Source organism: Cetorhinus maximus, chromosome 19, assembly GCF_964194155.1.
Source record: "Cetorhinus maximus chromosome 19, sCetMax3.hap1.1, whole genome shotgun sequence".
In the NCBI taxonomy this organism is placed as follows: Eukaryota; Metazoa; Chordata; class Chondrichthyes; order Lamniformes; family Cetorhinidae; genus Cetorhinus; species Cetorhinus maximus.
In genome coordinates this window covers 85,439,005-85,445,004 of record NC_135897.1, presented here as the reverse complement: position 1 = coordinate 85,445,004, position 6,000 = coordinate 85,439,005, and the positions used below count along the sequence as shown (strand labels likewise).

At 46.3% G+C, this 6,000-nt stretch overlaps 1 protein-coding gene across 2 annotated transcripts in view; it reads left to right on the top strand.

The window, feature by feature from the left end:
* The first annotated feature begins 445 nt into the window (after positions 1-445).
* LOC144694000 (succinate receptor 1-like) overlaps positions 446-6,000 on the top strand; it is a 156,063-nt gene continuing 150,508 nt past the window's right edge. For both annotated transcript variants that reach the window (XM_078564291.1, XM_078564290.1), the window contains exon 1: positions 446-515. The gene's annotated coding sequence lies outside the window, so the exon portion shown is untranslated. The remainder of the gene's footprint in view (positions 516-6,000) is intronic.

Below are 6,000 nucleotides of genomic sequence, written 5' to 3'. Positions count from 1 at the left end.
ACTCTGCTTTGTAGGACATCCCCTAGCAACACCTCCAAACCTACTTCATTATTTGGTGTCATTTTGCTGCGAATGATTGAAGCAGCCACTCCCTCCTCACTCCGGCAAGAAGCCGGGCAGCTTTCGAAATGACCGGCACCCCTTTAAGAGCTGCAGCTGCTGGATTATCTTTTCCTTGACCCCAGAATGTTCTTAGTTCTTCATACATATTGTGTTATGTGATTCTGTGAATTGAGGCAAAGGGAGGTCACAGTATAGTACAGCATCATTCCTTTGCCCTTCAGGACAATGCTGCACCCAGAGAGCACTGGTCTTGGTGTCACTGCACAGGGACAGTTCCTAGACAACAGCACATAAAGGTTACTTACCAGAGCACTCAACAGATGAACCACATCTATTTCCTCTTTTTTCTGGACTTGTATTCACTTCACTTCCTCTCTTGTTCAGATGCACTGTGAAGGCTGAACTCAAGTACAACGAGACTGAAAGAGGAGCTGATCAATAATTATACTGGAGTAACCTGCTTGATCCTTCTAGGTTCTGTTCTGGTGCAGTGAGTAATCCTTTGCTGCATATTCTGCTTTGCTGACTGTTGTGACAGGGGATTAATGGTACCAAATACCTACAGTCAATTTGAAGTTTTTAAGGAAGTTCTGTGTTTCTTTTAAAAAGAAATATGAGTAAAGACACTGAGCAAAAGATGGCTGATAATGTAAAGTGACCACTTTCTTGAAAATTCCTATGTGGATTATACATGACCGACTGAGGGACATAGATAGGGTAACAGGAAGGAACTTTTCCCCTTGGCGGAGGGATCAATAACCAGGGGGGCATAGATTTAAGATAAGGGGCAGGAGGTTTAGAGGGGATGTGAGGAAGAATTTTTTCATCCAGAGGGTGGTGGGAATTTGGAACTCACTGCCTGAAAGGGTGGTAGAGGCAGAAACCCTCATAACATTTAAGAAGTATTTGAGTGTGCACTTGTGATGCCATGGCATACAAGGTTATGAGCCTAGTGCTGGAAAATGGGATTAGAATAGCTAGGTACTTATTTGACCGGTGCAGACTCGATGGGTCAAAGGGCCTGTTTACTCTTTGACTCTATGACTGTTCCTGAGAGGACATAGAATGTCGCACCTGAAAGGTGTCATGGCTTTCTTCAAGAAACACTTGAAAGGGAGATAGGAAAGGTGAAAAAGGCTGAACATTAATCTCCTGTGGTTGAGGAAACAAAGGATGATTTGCAGTTCTCAGCAGGCATCCAAAATCTCCTATTGATTTATACCTCAGAATGTGTAAATGGTCTGAGATGAACATACAAAGATGCGAACATACGCATAGGAGCAGGAGTAGGCCACTCGGCCCCTCAAGCCTGCCCCGCCTTTCAATAAGATTGTGGCTGATAACCTTTCATCCCCTTGTTAATCAAGAATCTATCTAGCTCTGTCTTAAAAATATTCAAAGACTCTGCTTCCACTGCCTTTTGAGGAAGAGAGTTCCAAAGACTCACGACCCTCAGAGAGAAAAAAATTCTCCTCACCTCTGTCTTAAATGGGTGACCCCCTATTTTTAAACAGTGACCCCTAGTTCTGGATTGTCCCACAAGAGGAAACATCCTCTCCACATCCACCCTGTCAAGACCTCTCAGGATCTTAAAGGTCTCGATCAAGTCACCTCTTACTCTTCTAAACTCCAGTGGATACAAGCCTAACATGTCCAACGTTTCCTCATAAGACAACCTGCCCATTCCTGGTATCAGTCTAGCAAACCTTCTCTGAACTGCTTCTAATGCATTTACATCTTTCCTTAAATAAGGAGGCCAATACTGTACACAGTACTTCAGATGTGGTCTCACCAGTGCCCTACACAACTGAAGCATAACCTCCTTACTTTTGTATTCAATTCCCTTCACAATAAACAAAACATTCTATTTGCTTTCTTCATTACTTGCTGTACCTGCACACTAGCCTTTTGTGATTCATGGGCGAGGACACCCAGAACCCTTTGAATCTCAGAACTCTGCAATCTCTCACCATTTAGATAATAAGTTTCTTTTTTATTCTCCCTGCCAAAATGGACAATTTCCCATTCGCCCACATTATACTCCATGAACATATACTCTGGGTGCGAGTCATAGTTTTTACCTTCCAGGATACACAGGGAAAAATCAATTAAAAAGCTGATGTGCTGGAGTTTGACAGCAAGCAGAAAAACAAGTCAGTCATCCCCCACCCCCGCCACCCCCCCCCCCTCGCCCCCCGCAGCTTGAAGGTAAAAGATCTCTCTCTCTCTTTCTCTCTGTTGCTGGAGGCAAAGCTTAGCAGAAGACGCTATCTCAAGGAAACTGGACACCCTTTCAGCCACCCTGCAGAACCAAGTGAAATTGCCAGTCAGCTCTATCAAAATCACTCAACCTAACGGCTGCAATGCATCACCATCTCTGCCTCACAGACAAGCCAAAGACTGATTTGTATATTTTGTAAATTTTATTTGGACTCTTAGCTTCTCATTTGTGATCTGTGTGGATGCGTGTTGCGTTTTTATTATTTTTCTCGGGTTTTAGTAATGAATGAACTTACTCTTCCTTTGACCGAAGAAGGCCTGGTTAAATTGGCTCCTTCTAAAAAATAAATACATTTGGACTAGGAAGATGTATCCACGAGGGAAGCAATCACTTTTAAATTAACCTTAAGACAAAAGCAAAAAACTGCAGATGCTGGAAATCCAAAACAAAAATAAAAATACCTGGAAAAACTCAGCAGGTCTGACAGCATCTGCGGAGAGGAACACAGTTAATGTTTCAAGTCCGTATGACTCTTCAATAGAACTAAGTAAAAACTTTTACTTAGTTCTGTTGAGGAGTCATACGGACTCGAAAAGTTAACTGTGTTCCTCTCCGCAGATGCTGCCAGACCTGCTGAGTTTTTCCAGGTATTTTTATTTTTATTTTTGTTTTAAATTAACCTTGTTGTGACCAACCAGGGTGAGTGAATAATGAAGGGAAGCCAACTCATTCCTTCTCACCCACGAGCATAACAATATTTCGGTCCCTTTCGGGAAGTTAACAAACTGGGGGTCCTCGCCCGGGGACCAGTCAAATCATGATTTTATCTTTAAAGCACTGAAAGGATAGAAAATAGACAAATAAATGATCATTCTGCTGGAAGCCAGTAGTACAATTTCACCACATGAGTATGGATGGAAATTTTCCATGTCCGGTGGCTGTGGGCGTGTTTGGTGGCATGAGCGGACAATATGGTGAGAGGCCAAAAATTGGCTTCACGATGTCATGAAGCCAGTTTGCAATCATTTGCTCTGCCTGTCAATGGTGGGCCGCATTTCCCGCCATCAGACTGTGGGACTTCTAATACAACTGCATATCATTATAAGCCCAGATCACCAGAACCATCCCGCCATGCTGGATCACCCAAACAAGTTGGAATGGTTGCACGCCAACAGGTTTCACAACTGTGCATAAGCAACGTGCACCTAGAGAGCTGCACTTGACTCAGGACTTTGAGTTTTGTTTTCCTACCTTGCTTCGGGCAACACTCACAGTCATCAGCGCAAGGCTTCGCAGGCAGCACCACATCACTTTTAGCTGAGCTCACGGGCAGGTCTCTACCTAACAGACCAACCATATGTGGGCGGCTTTTCAATGGTTCCGGGGCTAGGGCTTGCTTGGGGAAGGGGGAGAAGTGGCAAGGAAAGAGGCTGCAGGGTTAGGGCTGTACTGGGGAAGGAGCCCAGCATGGGTGTGGAGGCACATGTTGATCTGTGCAAGAAGGTGCGGGCTGAGGAGTCAGCCTCCAGAGAAGATGAGGCCAGATGGAGAAGTGAGGATACGTGTGAGAGAGTGAGTGGTGATGTCCCTTGTGCTGGCAGTGAGTGAGATGCCAGTGAATGTGTGATGGCCTTGTGAGTGTGTGAGTTTAGAGTGATGAGATGGTTGCCTTACCTTGAGTTCATTCGTCCTCTTTCTGCTTTGAACGCCCAACCTCTTCTGTGCAGCATTGACACTGGTCACCACTGCCATCGCCAACCAAGCCAGAGTGGTGAGATGGCTGAACCTCCTGCGGCCAGAGTGGGCATAGAGGACCTCACCGCAGGCCTCCACTGCGTCCAAAAGGCATTCCATGGATGTGTCACTGAATCGGTGGGGGGGATACGGCAATGCTGGGCTGGAAGAAGTGAGAGGTGTGCCGCATGGTTGCACTTCAAATATGGCACTCGGCATGAGGAAGTGGCGCGATGACGGCTTGGCGGGCAAATGAGAGCCCGTCCGCCAGCAAAACAGCGTGTTTCCCGGGCATGCATGATGAATGACGCGGGATTGGGATGACATGGCGTGAAAAGCCGCCATTGCGGCCGGCGGGTAAGACTTTTTTTTCCCGCCCGCTGCCGCAATTAGTGCAAACCCAGGATGATTCCGCCCTTTCACACCGGTTTGGTATAAAGAAAGGACTTGCACCTTCCACAACCTCAGGACACCCCAAAGTAGTTTGCAGCCAATGGAGGGCTTTTGAAATGTAGTCAGTGGTTCACACGCGGCAGCCAATTTGCACAAAGCAAGATTCTACAAGAAGCAATGCAACAATGATCAGATACAGAAAATTTCCGTCACCTGTCACTGCACTAACCAAAATTGGCTACAAACCAGAATTTGCACCATTAGCCTGCCTTGATTCCTTCTCTCTTCAGGAGCTTCAGCTAGAATCTACATGGGGCCAATATCAAAAAGAAATATACAGACCAGTCCAAAACATAGATCAAGATCCCTGTAAGTCTCACTCTCCAAGGAGTTTGGAGCTCTTTAAAGGGCCCAATGCTGCTGTCCCAGTGTTGCAGAGCCATTGCTAGTCTTGGGGAAAATGCAGGAACTGGAAGCAATGGCTACTCTATCAGGTTACATCTTACCGAAGGCATACCGGACTAGCTCATCTCACAAATTGAGGAGGGGTGGGGGAGAGAGAGATGCAGATAGGCACATAGGTAGACATACATCAATAGCTTTCTAAACAAAAATGAAAGCATCCCACGGTAATTCCCTCTTAAGAGGCATTTTTGATTAACCAGCACCACTCATCAGAGCATGCCATATAACAAGACATTATACTGTAAATTGTTTTTAGTGATATTGGTGGAGTGATAAGTTTTGACCATGGCACCAGGGAGAACTGAACTTCCCTGCCCTTCTGTGACTTGGGAACTTTTGCCAGCCTCCTGACTGTACTTCACTGGGAGTATCAGCCTCGATTTTGTACTTCAGTTCCTGGAGCCCACAACTTTCTGAATCAGAGGCGAGATTAATACCACTGAGTCATGGCTTCAAAGACCAGTGGGGGAACTTTCGTATTCATCAGATGGGTGGGGGGTAGGGGACGGTGAATTGGCTACATTTAAATACAGCGAAAATCAGTGAAAGGTGAAAATTACCCCCCACATGTTACCCGTACATTAGGGAACATGTTAGATAAGGGATACATAGGCCCGAACTTTCAGCTCGGCGGGCGGGCGCGATCGGGAGGCCCGGGAGAGGTCGGGAATCGGACCCCCGACTGCAATCGGCCCCCGGCTGCGATTTCACACTGGCTGGACAATTAACGGTCAGCCAGCATGAAGCGCGTGCTGAAAAGCTCAGCACTGCTGGGGTGGGTGGGGAGTGGGAGGGAGACGGGGAGGGGGAAGTGGTGGGGGGAGCTGAGGGAGGAGGGTGGGCGATGATGTCAATGCAGATGCAGGCGAGTGCCGACAGGAAGCTCCCTGAAGGCAGAGAGCCGCCTCAGGGAGCTGAAGACCCGAAACCAAGAAAAAAAAAGCTTTTAAAATCAGGGGGACAAAAATGCCCAGGCATCACAATCAGGTACCTGAACATATAGATTATAAAAATGCTGTCCACAGATTTCTATTTTTATTTTATTTAATGACGGAAACCTAATCCAGCCCGTGGATGAGGTTTGCTGAAAAATGTAAGCAGTAACCATACAGAAAAATAAATAC